The following is an 18,272-nucleotide window of genomic DNA, read 5'->3' as shown; positions in this document are numbered from 1 at the left end:
TACCGAATAAATCCTCTCTGAAATTTGCTAAATATTATGACTCTATATTTACGCTTTATCAATGTTTAGCAAGCGTCTTAACATTATTTTAACTTATAAGGGTTATTATATAAAATAAATAAAATCGCAAAATCAAATCATATAATTTTTCGAAAATTTGGGTTTCTTGTACTGTACTTCAAGAACGAGGGAAGTTCTGTCCAAATAATCTTCAACCAATTTTTTGACATCACTCATCACAATTTGTTACTTACATTTTGATCAGTGGCGTATCATTTGCCTATTAAAATAGGGCCATTCTAAAAAAAATATATTTTGATACATATTTTTTCAAATTAAATTAAATACAGTTTCTTAATCACAAAACAGAATGAGTGACCCATCATTTTTAAGCATATATGCACCTACATAACATAATGTATTAAAAGCTTTTCGGAAACGACTACTTAAAAAAATTGGTGGAAGGTTATTTCGAAAGAACTTTTATCGCCCCTGAACTATATTCCAACAAATCCCGCTTGTTTAGGAAAAAAAAAAGATTTTGCGAACTTTTATATATAACCTCTTTATATTAAAACAAATATAGAAGATGCCAGTAATAAGAGTGCAAGAAGCCAAATTACATCCTATAAATGTGTTTTGGCACCCTATTTTTTGTGTTTGTCTACAACACCAAACTTTTTACTATATATTTTTAGAGATTTTTGTAGGGCTTGTTTTTCTGAATTTATCAATGTATCATATTAATATATGATTAAAGTCACACATATTCCGCCACTGTTTGCGATTCGAAGGCATTATGTTACGAAAACACACTATGTTAATTTGTTTCTATTTGGTTTGCAGTAGACTTCTACTCTACCTATGATAGGAAACAGATTAAGAACTGCTCCAAAAATATGAATATATGTATTTCTAGTGAGTTTTCCGATTTGAAAATATTTCGATTACCACTATTTCAGCAAGGACACGTATGTCAATTCCGACACGGTTCCGTTCTTGAGATTTGATCAATAAAAAAAGTAAGTAATAGCTGTGATAAAATTCCACTAATCAAAAATTTGTGATATAATTTTCCCAAAATTATTTTTTATTTTAATATAAACGCATCACCACATAAAAAAGAAAATTTGCAAAATCTGCTTTTATAATTTACGAGAAAGTCTCGTCTAAATAACTTTACATTAACTTTTTAAACGGAAATATTATGTAATGAACTGACTGTGTTAGATTTGCTCAGTTTGCTTCTAGACACATAAATATACATTTTAATATACATAACAAAATAAGTAATATACATATTAAGAAAAAATCATTAACAATTTTTCCCATAAACTACTAGCACTACTTCTTCTGTTTCAGGGAAATTACTAATTCATCCTGATGAAGTGATTTGACTTCTCATGAAAATATAAAATGCGCAAACTAAGGATCAAGTTTTTTAGAGTTTTGTGTTTTTCTTGTAAAATCTTCAGGCTGGGTATGCGACACAAAAACTAAAATAACAGGTTTACTTCCTCTGCATAAAGGCAACTGGAACCATTAGAGTCAATAATTATTAATTAGACACTATAACTAACCACAACAGATATTTTATGGTTCCGCTGTTCTTTGCGTAACGTTTTAAGTCTGTATTACGGCTTTGTACAGACTGTGCTGATGGTAATAAAAATTTTAGTTATCATCTTGATTACTATACCTTTCAAATGGCCTTTAACGTTTATGCCGCTATCAACATTCTCAGAAAGTTGACACAAGATTTCATACATTATGGTGACGAATGGCAGGTATTTTTTACCACTTCCAAATGTACATAACCATGATAAAACTAGGATACAGTTTGTAATCACTAATCATGTTAATCCCAAATCAAACATGTACTACAAAAAAAAATTAATCGTAATGCGTTTTAGTTTGTTTTCCTTGTGTCGTACACACAGATTACTCATGGATAGATATTATAAATCAAAAATGTATCAGTATGTATTTTCCATCATCTTACCAAACAATCCGGGTAAAGTAAAGAAAAAATTTAACTCTTATTTTATCAACGCAAGTCATAGTTAATAGTCAATATAGTATTTTAAAAAATCAACTCATCTACATCCGAATATAAATTTTATTGTCGGTGCACGGGCTTGTAGGAGCGAAAGTTTGTACGAACCAACCATTTTTATGTTTTAAATTTTACAGTCAGTTTATATCGAAAAATTCTTTACTTATGCCGTGTACTCTATTTTTACCAACGTTTACAGTGACGAGTTGCTAATTAAGTATATGTAACAATAAAAAATTTAATTAAGTTTGCAGGACAAGCATAATATCATATTTCAGTCGCAGATTTACTTTCCGCAACATTATTTATTAACAACGACTTAATTCTATGGTTGGTTAAATTTAACGATTTTTCTCTTTTAATAATTTACCACTCACTTTTTCTGATTTTTTAGCGATTAGAGTTTAAATTATTGCTTAATGTATTGCAGGGTTCGCTTATTCCAACATCTCCTTAAATAAAAATTCCTTAGTGTGGCTCATTTTTATTGCGAAAATATGTTTCACTTTTTTCTAATTGATCAGTAGTATCAAAGTTTAGTAGTATAATATGTGTAACTTTTTAACTCAGATTATTTTGCCTAGTTTTCTTAGTCATTTGCTCATTTTCCTATTTTCTATGCATTTTTTTTTTCAACAAACACCGGTATTTCTACCAAAACATCAAATACAATGTTGAATTTGACTTTTTTACCCTTATTTTTAACCCCTTTCTTCTAACTCGGAGTTTCCTAAAAACATTAATTTTTTAGAAAAATGAGTCGATTTTCAAGTTTTAGTCATTGAAACCCATTGAGGTCTTTTCAAAAACACAAAAAATTGAGAAAATGACCTGTACCCATTTTATCTATTGAAACATCAATTTTTTTATGTAAAATGCCCTATTTTTTATGGCCTTTTTAAGAATGTGAGCCAGATTTTTATGCTAAAAATAAAGAAAACTGTTGTAAAGATATCTTAAAAAATATGAGCCAGACGTAACAACTGAATCTGTGGTTTTTGTTATAAAAAAAAGGCATAGAAAATAGGAAAATGACTAAGAAAACTAGGCATAATGATCTGAGTTAAAAAGTTACACATATTATTAGACTACTAAAGTTGTCGATGGCAGAGGTCCCAAATGGAACCGCTGAGTACTTATCTGTTCATTCATGAACTATTAAACATATTTGTAGAAAATGAAAAAATTTTTTAATAAGTAGGTAGGAACATACATAATTAAAAAATTGTGATATTAATGTCTAGTTACTTTATTAATATTAGACATTAAGGTTTTTCATAAAATCATATAACCTAAAAATTATTATTAAATTATTGTTAAAAATAGTGACGATTAATAAACTGCTTGCAATACTCATTTGCTTGAGTCGCTCGAAAATTGTATCCCATTAGAGCCCTAAACGGTAGGGCCCACAGGGGTTCTTGTGCTAACAAATGTAACTATCTAATCTCTAATCTATGACTCGAACTCCGACTGCTTCGAGAACACAGACTACCTTCGAGAAATAAAAGGCAAATGCAAATGACAGGGCAGACCGGAACCGGACACCCCACTCGCCGAACGATTGATTGATATTGACCGTTGACAGCCAGTGTTGCTGTGTTGCACATGTTATTAATTTCACAGACCTCTTTTTTATTATTCAATATTATTTTTTACATCTTGATATGTATCTTCAGTTTTAATATAAACGAGAAACGAATCTGTATCAGTCATTTATAATTTAATTTTCTTTCCATACTTTGGTTTCAAATAGTTGTAATAGAACTTGATCATTATTAATTTTGACAATTCCAGTACAACAAAGCCACCATACATTGGTTTGTTTAATTAATACGTTTTCCTTATCTATTACATTTCTGCTTTCAAACTCTTTGCATCTTTCAAATTGTTCATATTTATTAAATAATGATACTTGACATCTATTTCTTACATTTTCCATTTGTTTTTTCCATATACAGAGTTGTTCAGTTTTTTCAAATTCGTTTGTAGCTGCTTGTCTCAATTTAGTATTTAAATCAATATATGTTTTCAACCAAGCTCTTTGTTTAAATGAAATTATTTTTTTATTTTTTTCAAAATAACTTCTTGTTTTATACATTCTTGCAACATCCATTCAATTATATAATTTTCTTTTGGTTTCTTATGAGTTTAGTATCTGTTAGGTTATTTCCAATTTTCACTGAAATTAATTCTTTTTGATAAGAAGATAGCTTTTTTCGATTTGAAATCATTTTCATTTTTATATTTAAAAGCACCAATAGGAAGTGGTTCGCTTAAGGCCTTTCCGTACAAATTATTACAATCCAGGTACCAGGTACATTATATAACTCAAATGTTTCTTACTGTTATATATTCCTTTACGTTCTGCTTCTTCTTTTGATGGTTTAACTGTTTTACCCAATTTTTCATCATAAAAGTACCAATTATTTAGCTAACGCATATCTCTGTGGAATCATTGATTGTCCTGCTCGTATTCCAAGTTCAAACAACTCATATAATTTTTTTTTAGTTAGTAATTCTAATTTTTGACCAGTAATTTTTAAAGAATCCGAATTTGACAAGTGAGGAGCAGATATATAATAAACTGGATCCAATCGATAATTTTTAAAACACGTTCTTCTAAAGTTGACCCACACGTCTTGCAAGAGAACTGTATCTATTTTTAAATATAGATTATGATAATCAATAAACTTTTCAAATTTAAAATATTTATATATCTTTTTAGCAAACAGATATTCAGATTTGCTTATTCCCTTTCCATTTAATTTTGTATACCAATATTAGAAATCTGGTAAGTAACTTGCAAATATTTTTTTGTACGAGTCTACCCATTCATATGAATACACGCCTTTTTGTAAAACTAGATGCCAGTCTTGTTTATTAAATCTTTTTTGTATAGTTTCAAATTTTGAATAGTCAACGTAATCAGATAAATGATTATTACAATTTTTACATTCTGAAATCATTTTATTTTATCATTTTCAACTATAGGAAGCAGTTGATGATTTGAAATTTCTTTTCTAGATTGACATTTTGAACAATACATTTCTTTTTTAATTCCAAATAAATTTTTAATCAGAGTTTCCAAACTTGAATCGGTAAATCTCAATTCCATTAATTCGTTATTCATGTCGCCCTTTCGTTTGAAGTTTGTTTTTGAATTACATTTTTCACATTTTGTTACAATTTTATTTTTGTATTCGATTTTACATTTGATACATTTTGAATAATTGTTTCTTTGTTTATACTGATCAACAACTACATTGACTAAGAAGGTTATATAATTTTCTTTTGTATTTAGAATTATATTTATATCCTTCTTTTTATTTTTCTCGTAAATGTTTCTCAATTTTAAAATCCATCTTAGAAATAATTTTGAATCGTATTTTCGATTATGAAGGACTTTAACTTCTTCTTCCTCTTCGTCATCGTATTGAGGTAATTCTTTTAAATCTTTTGATTTATTTTCAATTCCCTGTTTCCTTTCTCTTGGTGGAATTATTAAATTATCATGTTCTTGTATTTGTTTTAATAGCTTAAAATTTGTAATTTTATTTTTAAAAAATATTCTATCCTTAGAGAGTTGACTGTTTATAAAATCAACCAGTTCTTGTTTAGATGCTCTTGAATATCCTTTTACTTTAAATTTTTTTATAAACTCAAGTAATTGAGGTCTGGTTTTATTGTTTATATCTTTTTGAAATTCTTTTATATATCTTTGTCTGCGTTTCAAGCATCTAAGTTGAGCTTCCATTTATATAGGAAAATTTTTTTAAATAATTTTATTAACAAATTTTTTGTTAAAAAATTCCAATTTAAGATGTGCATCCATATGTCTTCTTCCTATTGGTCTTTTACATTTAGGACATGGTCTTTTTTCATTATTTGTAAAATATTCTGCCCAGCACTTCTTACATATCGACTGATATGCGTCATTAAGTTTATTATTAAAAAAAATATTTTCTAATGCCTTTTCAGTTTTACATTTTGTACAAGACTTAAATTGATTATATGATAATATGATGACTAATGATGTCGTTTGTACCTACATACAATACATTCAAATCTACAGGATGTCTCCAAAATATGTCACACCACTGCCTTTTTTTCTTGTTTTTTCTGAAATTCTATCACATGGTAGAGTGCCAAGCAGAACGAAAGGTGACATGGGCGGAGCTTCAGATGCGCGTCTATCTCTTACCAGTGGCGTAACTGATTTGTCATAAAATGTAATTAAAGTAATAAATGCTCTGAGGACCCTATTAAACAAAATTCTTCTTGCTAATAAATACAAAGTGACAAACTAAATAATAATAACTTAAAAAAATAGGAGACACAAAACGTTGGCACTAGACATACGAACACAGTACAAAAGTAAGACAAATTAACGGCGCTACTGCCCTATGTTTCCATCCCCCGAGAGCTATGAGTAGACTCGACCAACGTAACTTGCTTTACTGCGCAACCCACGTGATGGGCCTTTTCGTTTTAATTGTCACTCTACACTTTAATATTGCTATCCATAAATGCAAATATGGTTTTTATATGTTGCAAATACGTACCTACGTATGATTCTGTCTGATAATAAAATGTTTGGTACAGCAGACTGAGTAATTAGTAATTAATTACTATGTCCTCAACCACACTGCACATAATGCCACATGTAAGTGTATGAAAGCTGTCATTAAACTTGGCTTAATTGATTGTCGTTTCCAGTTTCGCCGGATATACACAAAACTTTTTTAGTGGAACACCCACATGTTTTATGCAATTATACTCACATTAAAAATGAAATCTTCAAGTATTAAAATTTTAAATTCGAAATAAAGGTTTGTTTAAGTTTGTTTTTAACTTTGAGTGTGTCGGTAATAAAACAAAAAGTTCTCTGTTTAGAAACAATAGTAAATAAAAAAAAGATAAAATATCGGTTTCTCTACGATGCAACATTAGTCATAATGAAACTGTGTATCCAGAATTCTAGGGAAATTGGATGAGCCATGGCTCAGAGATAACGAATGAACTTAAGCGGTTATACACTAATTTTTTGAAATATAAGGTAAATAGTTATCTCATTTTTCAGTATAGATTTGTTCATCAAATTGTTCAACATTGTTTCATTCACTGTGAAATTAATTATTATCCAAAAATATCCAGAACGTTTCATTTCAAGAAATAAAAACTTACATTGAAAACAATGAGTTTTGAGGGCACTTTATCACTAAATCTGCCTACAATAGTATGTATTATTGCGGTTAACCAAAACTGCATCGTTAATTACTTTAAGCTATTTGGGTTGAACAATAACCTAATTATTTTTTAACAAAAGGAATGTTTTGACGAGGGAGACTTTTTCAACTAATTTTTAGTTTTTGACAACTGGCCTTGACAAAAAATCTGCAATAAATCACTGCAACCCTGTATCAAACCATCCTTTCACAAATTTGTAAAAACTAGAGTTCAAAATTTATTTCTAATTATCTAAATATAAATCCTTGGCACTAAAATGTTTTAGTCTGACTAACTCAATTGAAATGGCAGTGCCATCTTATTATAATCATAATATCAAAGTTTATTTAAATGGTAGGTAAAAGGCTAAAAGGTAAAATGATTCATATATAGTAAGAATGAAAATAGTACCTTTTAAACAATAAAATTAATCCAGATAGTAATTTAGTTTTGAAAGATGGGTACTTTTACTTTTTTCCAATAATACATATATTCTATTTCGAAATGGGCAGATTAACTTGGAAGTGATATCCCTATGTATAACTCTAACTCTAGTTTATGAGAAATGAAGTATATGCCACAGCACAATTAAAAATTGGTCTAAAGAGTTTAGACAGTACTTCCCTCGCTGTCGGAAACTTGACGACTGCATGCCTATTGTGTTTTTTTTCTCATTACATTTTTGTAGTGGGAATTTAAAAAAAAATTGCGATGACGTCATCAACATTTTTGCAAGGACACGTATATCAGTTGGGATAGATGTAGTGTAATACTAAGAATAAAATTATTATATTCTCAAATTTTCGGGAAAATGAATTGGGTCGTTTTGAATATTGATTTGTAATAATCAATAAAATAACGAAACAATTTACTCACGTATACGTATCAGAGGCAACTGAAAATCGTGTATGTATAAACATTCTTAATTTAAGATGACAGGCGTAACAGCATACGTGAGAGTCAAACAGAGAAACTGTAAACAAAACGACCATCGGTTTTATTGCTTCGACTTCCGCTTATTATATAAAACATTGGGTTTTATTTTAATTCTTGACGGTGAAATTCACAATTGGTTGATTATAAACATGTCTATTTCACATTCGCGGAACCAAGTGAGCGCATAAAACAAATGCAGGTCTGTAATGTTAAAGTCGATGTAAATAAGCGTGCTACCCTTATGTTTCAACCGAGTTTTTCCTTTAACAAATTTTGTGTCTACCAAATTGGGTTGGTTGGGGTGTAATACTAATAATAAGTGTTGCCTTTAATTTAATCAATAAAATAAATTGGCTTCATTAATTTTTTTGAACCACCTCTTAAGAAAATCTAAAAAATATGAATGGAATGATAAATCACAAGTAGAAACTCATCATATTTTTTGCATTTTAGATAGGATTTATTCAGCAAAATTTAAGGGTGACGTCATCAATTTTTTTAGGAGGGATGAACAAATACATTTTGAACAAAAGTTTACCATGCTTATAATAACTTTAAAATATTCCCAAGATTTCAAAGCATTCGGTTTTGTAATTCCTGATTAAATCGATAAAATAAATTCACGCCTTCATTAATTTTTTTGAGTCACCCTGCATATGCAAATCCAAAAATATGAATGGAATGATAAATCACAAGTACAGACTCATCATATTTTGTACATTTTAGATACGATTTATTCGGCAAACTTTTGAGCTGACGTCATCAGTTTTTTGTAGAAGATAACCAAATATATTTTGACTAAAAATTTATTATGCTCTTTATAACCTTAAAACATCTGCAAGATTTCAAAGCATTCGGTTTTGTAGTTCCTGATTAAATCAATAAAATAAATTTACGCATTCATTAATTTTTTTGAGTCACCCTGTATATGCAAATCCAAAAAATATGAATGGAGTGATAGATCACAAGTAGAGACTCATCATATTTTGTACCTTTTAGATATGATTTATTCCACAAACTTTTGAGCTGACGTCATCAAGTTTTTGGAGGGGATAAGCAAATATTTTTTGACTAAAGATTTATGATGCTCTTTATAGCCTTAAAACATCTGCAACATGTCGAAGCATTCTGGTTAGCAGATTAAAAATTACATTTCAAAATGTTGTTTTATAATTTTGATTTTTTTTCCAAAAATCTCGACGTTTCGGGTGAAAAGTCGATTCAGAGTTGTAAACTACATGTGTAGGACTATGTTATTTTATACAATTGAAAACCCATTTACTATGTACAATTTTGAAGTGACGTCATCGCATTAGTGGTGGGGATGATTAGACAAATTTTGGTTAGCGTTTTACCATCTACATGATATTCTTAATATAAGTACAAAATTTCACAACAATCGGTCGAGTACTTTCGGAGATTATCTGTCTAATAAAAAGCCGGGACGGCAGACGGACAGACGGACAGACGGACAGACGGACGGACAGACGGACGGACAGACGGACAGACAGACGGAAATGGGAGACCTATTTCTTCGTCTTCTAGGGGTCATGAAAGATCGAGAAAACGTAAAAGTAGAGAGTCGGCCGACGGACTCGATTACAATACTTCCTTTGCTTACGCTTCGGGAAGTAAAAATGGATACATTTTTTACATAAATAAATTCTAATTTCAGTATCCATTCTATTGAGGTTAAATGAGATACAGCAGTCAAGAAATTGATACTAAATTCAGGTCAAATCAAAGAATAGATCACTCATTACTGTTCCAAATTTAAAATAAATATAAACTTTTTCGGGAATACATAGTAGGTATGATTAAAAATATCGATATTTGCAAATAAGGAATTTGACACAGTATATATTTCCAGCGAGATTTACTTAGCAAACTTCTGAAATGACATCATCAAGTTTTTAGAAGGGCGTGTTCCGTATTTCAGAGCAATGGGTTTCATAGGTTGTAAATTAATTTGTAAAAAGAGAGGTGGCTTATTAATCATACGCTTTTGTACATTTTTGCAGAGGTGTTTAAGCTAAGCTACTCAAGTATGAAAATGTTTCGATTTACTTTAAGCGTGACTAACAGTTAAGTTTTTTAGATAATATGTACAAACGAAATTGTTTAACTAAAACTTCCTACGGTTCTTAACGTAATCGTCGTGTTCCCAAAAGTGTTTGTTTTTTAATTCCAAGTGTCTGTTTATTGTAATGAAAATGGTATTGTCTGTTTAGAACAATAACATAAACATTGCTGCCGGTATAAATAAGTGGACTAGATATAATAAACATTGTCATAACGTATAAAAGATTAGAATGTTAATATTTTCACGTTTATTGTGTACATTTTAATTTTTGCACAAAAATGTGTCGAAATGGAGGTGTCGACATCTGTTCCCACAATTGTATGTTTTCACTTTTTCGGTGTATGTAGTTTCACATACGAAACGCCATACAAATTATTGTGATAAAGAGACCTTATACCATTTTTCTTATCATTTTATGATAATTCAACTCTTTTATATCTATCTAGCATAAGTAAGCAGCTAAAAATAACTATTACAAATTTTTAAAATAATAGTAAATTATTAAGTGTCTTGTAATCGTTACAATATTTACACAGTGGAAACTAATTAATCAATAAATTAGTGAAATATAAATAACAAAAGGTCAAACCGCCGTCTAAATAAAAAAATGATATAACTTGTAACGTGTCTAACAGGTGGTACGTAAATCCTGGCCTACCGATACACACAAAGTATGTACACAATAAATGCGTATAAAAATAATTTCTTTGTTAAGAAAAATTAAATTTAACTCGGCAACGGTGATAATGAATGCATTATTCACAACCGAGTGCATAATCATTATTTTACTTTTACCTAGAACACTTAGCTCAACAGCTCAAAATAATGAACGACCTAAGGTCACTTACATATTCAAGTCCCCGGTTTTATTTAAATAGAACACAATAAAAATATTTTTAAATTTAAATTTTGTTCAACAGTGTGGAAATTTTTAAAAGAAGATTTCGTTAATTTTACAGCTTTTACTGCATTTAGGTGACATTTAATGAAATAATTATTTTCAGCAATAATGGAACAGAGTATACCTATATTTACGACTGTAATAATATTGTCTCAGTTTTATTTTATGGTGTACCTAACGTTTACGATATAGCGAATGTAAACTTTGCCTTTATGTAATATCAACTTTTTACCTCAAACAATCGATCACCTTATGGGTTGTGGGAAGGAATGTCACAGTTACTTGAAACTAACACACTTGAAATTTAAAAGCTTAACAACTACTTATTTAATGTCAGTCACTAAAGGTAGTTACGTTTATTTATCGTGGATGTTGTGTCCACATTAACAACACACCTCAACAAAGAACGTTCGATTACTGGCATTGGCACAAAGCTGTGTACGGTTGCCTTGCCATCGCGCCATCACTTGGTTCAAAACGTCGATACGCAATGGGCATTGGGCCATGCTTTCTTCCACCTCTCTTCCCTCTTGGTATATAAGACTGGATATAAAACCGCTACAAAGTAACACTGCTGTGTTTGGGTGTTATACAATCTGATACACTCTTATCTTTTTGTGTGCAGCTGGAAGCGGTATGAATAATTTCCGGTGTTTTATCATCGGCATGTCAAATTAATAATAATATTTCTCTTACATATATTTCTAGGTAATATATAGCATAGTTGCCCAGTAATAAAGAAATCTTTGAATAAAACCACTCTCACCTGTCACTACGAATATGTTTTGTTGAACAATTAAAAAAATGATTTACAGTTTGGGCAGTGCTGCTGTAAAATAAAACTTGTTCTTGGTTTTATGTGGGTTTGAGTTTAATTATTTATTTTAATTAATTGAAAACACAATTAACCGTTTTCTAAAGTTGTTAGCTTAGGGCTTAATTTCAACTAGACTTTATGTCGCCTCCAATTAAATTGACCTCATAGCAACACCAAGAAAATTGCTTATGAATGACCCAGCAATAACACGCCAAAATTCGCCACAGCTTGAAATAGGACCGTTAGATGCTATAATTGAGACAAATTTTTTGATATTGCATAATACATATATACCAGAGAAAATACACTTTTCAATTAAGTTAAATTTATTCCATACATACTAATATTAAAAGAAAAGACATTGACACTGGGAGATAAAACTCAGTATATCGAGTTTTTTCAAATGTTGGGTTCAAATAAAATTTCCCCTTGACCATTTTGTAAAAACTACTAAAACTAGTAGGGATAAGAGCTGGAAAAAAATACGTGTCTATTGTGAACTTTAAATTGTGCAAAGTCTCTGCAAATTTCAGGTAGTTACAGTGAATACTTTTTATACTTTTACCGTATCGTATTTATTTATATATTTTTCTAGTGAAATTAGACGCACTTTAGAATTTATTTGTATGGTCCAGTGAGTAACGTAATTGTACAACTGTAAAATTTTATTACATTTTTAAAATTATTTACATTTTTCACATATGCAGGATGTTACAGTTACAAATGCAATAAATATTCCGAAAAATATAACAGATAACAGACACATAAAAAACGATATATTGAAAACATGAAATAAGAGCATCTTTTTACTTTCAGAGCGTAAATTCAGTACGAAACAATAGATCGCCCGTTTCCGTCTGTCTGTCTGTCTATCGTCTGTCCGGATTTTTATTAGACAAATAATCTGCGAAACTACTGAACCAGTTGTTAAATTTTAGATGTGTATTACGAATATTGTCTAGATGATCAAAAGTTGGCTAATCATCACTACCAACAATTCGTTGACGTCATCTCCAAAATTTACAGTAGTAAACATTCTTTAAATTTTAGAAAATTAGATACTTCTGCACATGTGGTTTATAAATTCTTGTTGAATTTTTATCGAAGATTCCAGATTTCTAGAGAAAAAAATAAAAATTGCAACATCTTGCAATTTAACTTTTAAACTGTTCTGAAATTTTGGAAACGTTTTAGGTTATCGTATGCATGGTAAATCGTTAATCAATTTTTTTTCGTTTATGCCCCTCTAAAACAATAATGACGAGTTTATGGAATGAATTATCATACATTTTAGATGAAATTTCTGTTTTTTCATATATGTTAAGGTACCTACTTCATCATCTTTTTAAGCAAACTTTTTGTCGTCAAGTTTTTTTAATGCATTTTTCACCCCATTTTTAAGGTTATTTTGTCAATTTCCAAAGATTTTGACCATGATTCCAGTGGATCTATGTAGAAACCGCTGACTTTGAGATTTTTATTAAATAAAAAAATGATAAAGCACCTTATAATAAATTAAAAAACAAAATGTGGAGTGAATGGTACGATTTTACTTACTACTAATTTGTTCCTTTTTTTGGTGTTTTATATTTAATTTTATAGGATTGCATACTCCTGTTCCTGCATGTGTGATTCATGAATCCGTGTCGAGTTTTCACTCTAAACATCCAGATTTTTGTGGGGAAACTGTGTAACAGTGTACAACCTAACTTTGAAAGTGTAAAACCGAATGCTTTAAAAACTTACAACAAAATCTTTTCGTTTATGGCCTCGTAAAAAATGATGACGTCATTTTATAATTTTGCAGAACAAAAGTTTCATAAATTTTATAGAACTATTAATTTATACTCCATGTATATGTAATTTAGAATCCCTCTTGAGTTTTTTACCATAGACATCGAGATATTTGGGAAAAAATTCAAAATTATCTTTTACAATTTAACTTGATAATTGCAAAATTGAATGTACTGAAATACTGCAAACGTTTTAAGATCATAGGAAAGATGATAAATCGTTAATCAAAATTTGTTCGTTTAAGGCCTTCCCAAAAAATTATGACGCCATCTTAGAATTCTGCCGAACAAATGTTCTTTAAATTTTATAAAATAACATATTCCTGCATGTGTGATTTATGAATCCGTGTTGAGTTTTTACCCTTAGCACCCAGATTTTTGGAAAAAAATCAACATTATATACAACAATATTTTACAATGTAACTTGAAATAAAGTAAATCGTTAGTCAAAATTTGTCCGTTATCTTACATTTTTGCCGAATTTCTTCAAATTTATGAGTTTTTGGGAAAAAACAGAGTATGAATTAATCAATCAGTCCTTTCCTCTGCGTTGAGGACACAAAATCAACCAAATTTCATTTTATTTTAATCGCTGATGTTTGTGCTAGTAATCGAATTCGGTCGAAGTATAAACATAAACAGTCGAAGTTAGGCATATACTGAGAAATTGAAATTGTCTACATTTTTCCCATTAGTTATCTGCTTTAAATAGATTTCATATTTAAAGACATAGGGATTGCGGGGATGTTAATTACGCCACTTTATAGAGGTTAACAGTTATCAACAAAACGAAAATCGCAGAATCTAATTTTATAAAATTTTAAAGAAGCGGAATTTATCGGACCATACTTCAAAGGCGAGGGAAGTTCTGTCAAAATAACTTTCTACAATGTTTTTACTAGCTTTGTTTTTCTTGGTAGCGGCATCAAAATTCCAAAACCAACATATAAAACTTTGTAATAGCGTCATCAACTTTTCAGTGACGACAAATATCGGGCGAGCAACATAATTTGTAGTCATCATTGGAAAGAATTTAGCATGTCGGTGATTAAACCACACTGATAAAAATGTCAAAAAACAACAAATGTGAAAGAAAAAATGGCGGACACTTTGTAACGAGATTTTTAATCAAATAAGCATGAAGTTGTAAGGAAATGTGGCACAAGGTTAATTAATTTTATTAATAAATTATATTAAATGGCAGTAAATGCCGAACATGTTAGTCTTCATTTTTTTGTAAGCATAAATGAGCTCTTCGTTTAACTTCAAGGATTAGGTACATCTCTGCATTATTGTACCTCTGCAAGTGTAAGAGCTAGTATTTCCACTAGTTGTCAAAAAATTCCCGTAACGTTGGGCCTAGCCGAATGCGCTGTAGCCCGGTCTTGTTGAAAACAACCTATTTCGATTTCACTACCGTGAAGTAGGTTAGAACGGACGTTTCATGCAGCAGTTTTTAAAGTCACAAAGAAATTGATTAATAAACTGACGTAAAATTGAAATCAAAGTTAAAGGCCAGTTGATAAGGACAATTAGTTTTGTGTTTTTATGTGTTTGTTTCAAATATAAGGTTTACAAAATTATCGGCAATTAAAATTAATTTTAATAGACGCAACAGCGTTGAATACATTAATTCAGAGAAGCCATAGTGTATTTAACACTAATATTGGTGGTATGTACCTACTTAGAATTTGGGGAAAATTAGATAAATCGTTTTTGATTTAATTATTAAATTAACCGCTTTATTCATCCTTTTTTAACATGCTGGAAATCAATTCTAAAAATAGGGATACACTATACTACTACCACAAAGTTCTTCAATAAATTTTACTCCTATCTTTTTTTTCAAAAATCTACATGCCTAACCTACTTCCGGTAATAGGGATAATCAAACAAATTTTGGGTTGCGTTTTACATCTACACAATAATTTTTAAATACTTACCTGTAAAATTTCGTAACAGTCAGTTCAGTAGTTTCAAAAATTGTCTGACTCGCCAACAGATGATAGACAAACAAAATAATTTAAACCTATACTCTCATACTTCATAAGTCATAACATAAAATTTTGTTCGTCGTATTTAACTTTTTAGGTAACTCAAAATAAAATAGAGGTGGATATATTTATTTAATAATTTTTGTGACTTTATAAAATTTAAAGAGGGAATAAATATTGCCTTACTAAATTGTTAATGCAATCAATTTTTGTTATTTTTACAAAATTATGCAACTTGTTATTATTCAGCTAGTTGAATCAAGAGAAGTTACGCCGGGATTATTTTGTACATAATCGCTGTGTAATCAGTCTTGTAAATTCGAGTTAGGTATTAAGAAATAAAATTGTTGAGTTTTACCCACGCCGATTTCAATCACCCACCCAACGTAACAGTAATATTATTAAACATAAAAATTCCATTTACTCATTTTAATGATTTCACGTGACAAAAATATATTAACATGCACATTGTAATTCTAAGTTTTTATGTTTATAGAATGTGTGTATGAGGGTGTTTTTTTAAGCGGAACAAAAGTTTTCCATGAAAAATTTGTTCACGTTAAGAGATGTTTTCTAAAGCTAAAGCTTATGTTCCGAATTATATAAAAATATGTAAACAGTTCAAAACCTTCAACAATACAAATAGTTTTGACAGTAAAGGACTTGCATCGCTTGGCATTTTCTTTAACTACATTAAATTAACCACATAGAGAATTTCCTTGTACGTTAATTTTTAAAAATGTCACATTTATTACATTTTAATTGCGACGATTTTTTTATTTTATAATGTCTTTGATAAAAATCTGGGTATGTAATTAATGTGCTGGCCGAGAAAATTCACTTTTTACTATTTTTAGCCATTTAGTAATTTAATTTTTATTAGCATACCTTAGAGAAGTAAAGTGTGATGACCTGATGACGGAATCGACATCCTAAAATTAGCTGGCGGTAATAAATGACTTACAGTTATTTTACTTTAATTACGATGAAGGGAATAAGTTTTACTGCTTCTTTCATTTTCTAGAATTTGATAATAAAAACAAACTCTATTATGAAAAAATAAAATGAATAAAAAAAGATTCTTAAAATAAGTCCCTTACTTGGTCAAAGGTACGAGATAAGCTAAATTATAAAAGTTGTACCGATCAACGATCTAACAAATAAATTGAAATACTGTGATCGTAATTTGTACCTACTGTTTTGGAAATATTAAAACAAAATTTGCAAATTTTTGCAAAACGACGGTTAATAATGTGTTTGCATCAAAAGTTTTTATCATATATTGTCTTTGATTAGTTTAGGTTTTTATTTTCGTCCATCAGAAAATATCAACGTTCAGAGTAAACCATAGGTAACCTACCAAAACAGGTTTCAAATTGTGCTTCCAAGACCTCAACCACAGTTTCAAGAAGCTCTCAACAGAATGAACCCTTTGACTTCTGTTTAATATATTGTTACGAAATAAACCCATACGCCGCCCCGGTACGACGCCTATGGGCCGACCAGAAGGTCTATACGATGACGATGACTCATGTCGCGACGGGTGTTCGAGAATAAGCCTAGAAGAGGTGACGGAGACCTTAGAGAAGGACCGCGTGGCTGTTTAAATGGGAACCACCGTCGGGAGTAGTTTGTGTAGTCCAGAGAACGAGAGCTGAATTCAGTTAACAAGTCCAACGAGTGTTAAGAAAACCCAGTGAAGTTGCGCCAGAATTATTTTGTACATAATCGCTGTGTAATTAGTCGTGTAAATTTGGGGCACTAAGAAATAAGTTGTTGAGTTTTACCCACGCCGATTTTATTCACCAATCGTCGTAACAATATAACGGTTCGGTTAATGCAATTATAGCAACGGACGTTTCCGTAAAGCAAAAATATGCTTCAATCAATAAAACAAATAGGACAGACAAAAATGGAAACCGCTGATATTGGTTTACGTTTTATAACCCTTTGGGGACTGTATTGATCACTTTCTGTTAGCTGATACCAAGGAAAAAATCATAGGTATTCTGAACAGATGTCTCCGGATAATCACCACAGTTTGTTTTTATAATCATTTGAATTTTTTCTAAATTTATCTAATAATTTAATTCTAATGGATATTCTGGAGAAATAGGATTTTCAGGACAACTGAAGTAAATTTTTGTTAAGTAGTAACAACTGTACAACTGTAAATTGTATAATGTGTGGAAGTAAGTACTAGGTGACTTAAACAAATTTTTGTGTTGGTGATTCTGAATTATTGGTAGTAGTGTTAACATATCAGTTCACAATTGTCAATTTTGACAGGAGTTAAGTCACAATCATTAACAGTCACCCAGTATTTCGGTAGTTTAAACTGTTATAAAACATGTCATGCCTAAAACAAGGCCATGGGCGTTTGGTTTAAATAACAAAGACTGGGGAGTGCCCAATTGTTTTGCAAATGTTTTATATACTGAAACTTTGGAAAGACAATGAGAA

General features: G+C 30.1%; 1 protein-coding gene across 5 annotated transcripts in view; it reads right to left on the bottom strand.

Moving 5' to 3' along the window:
- LOC135128100 (uncharacterized) overlaps window positions 1–11,703 on the bottom strand; it is a 58,730-nt gene extending 47,027 nt beyond the window's left edge. For 2 of the 5 annotated variants that reach the window (XM_064054942.1, XM_064054938.1), the window contains exon 1: window positions 11,438–11,702. The gene's annotated coding sequence lies outside the window, so the exon portion shown is untranslated. Of the gene's footprint in view, window positions 1–11,437 lie in introns of all 5 variants that reach the window. The other 3 variants (XM_064054940.1, XM_064054944.1, XM_064054943.1) reach the window with 3 other exon arrangements.
- Between the last annotated feature and the right edge of the window lie 6,569 nt (window positions 11,704–18,272).

Source organism: Zophobas morio, unplaced genomic scaffold (assembly GCF_036711695.1).
Source record: "Zophobas morio isolate AGI-343-1 ecotype UQ-CSIRO unplaced genomic scaffold, CSIRO_AGI_Zmor_V1 ptg000012l, whole genome shotgun sequence".
In the NCBI taxonomy this organism is placed as follows: Eukaryota; Metazoa; Arthropoda; class Insecta; order Coleoptera; family Tenebrionidae; genus Zophobas; species Zophobas morio.
This window is presented reverse-complemented; position numbering and strand designations above follow the sequence as displayed.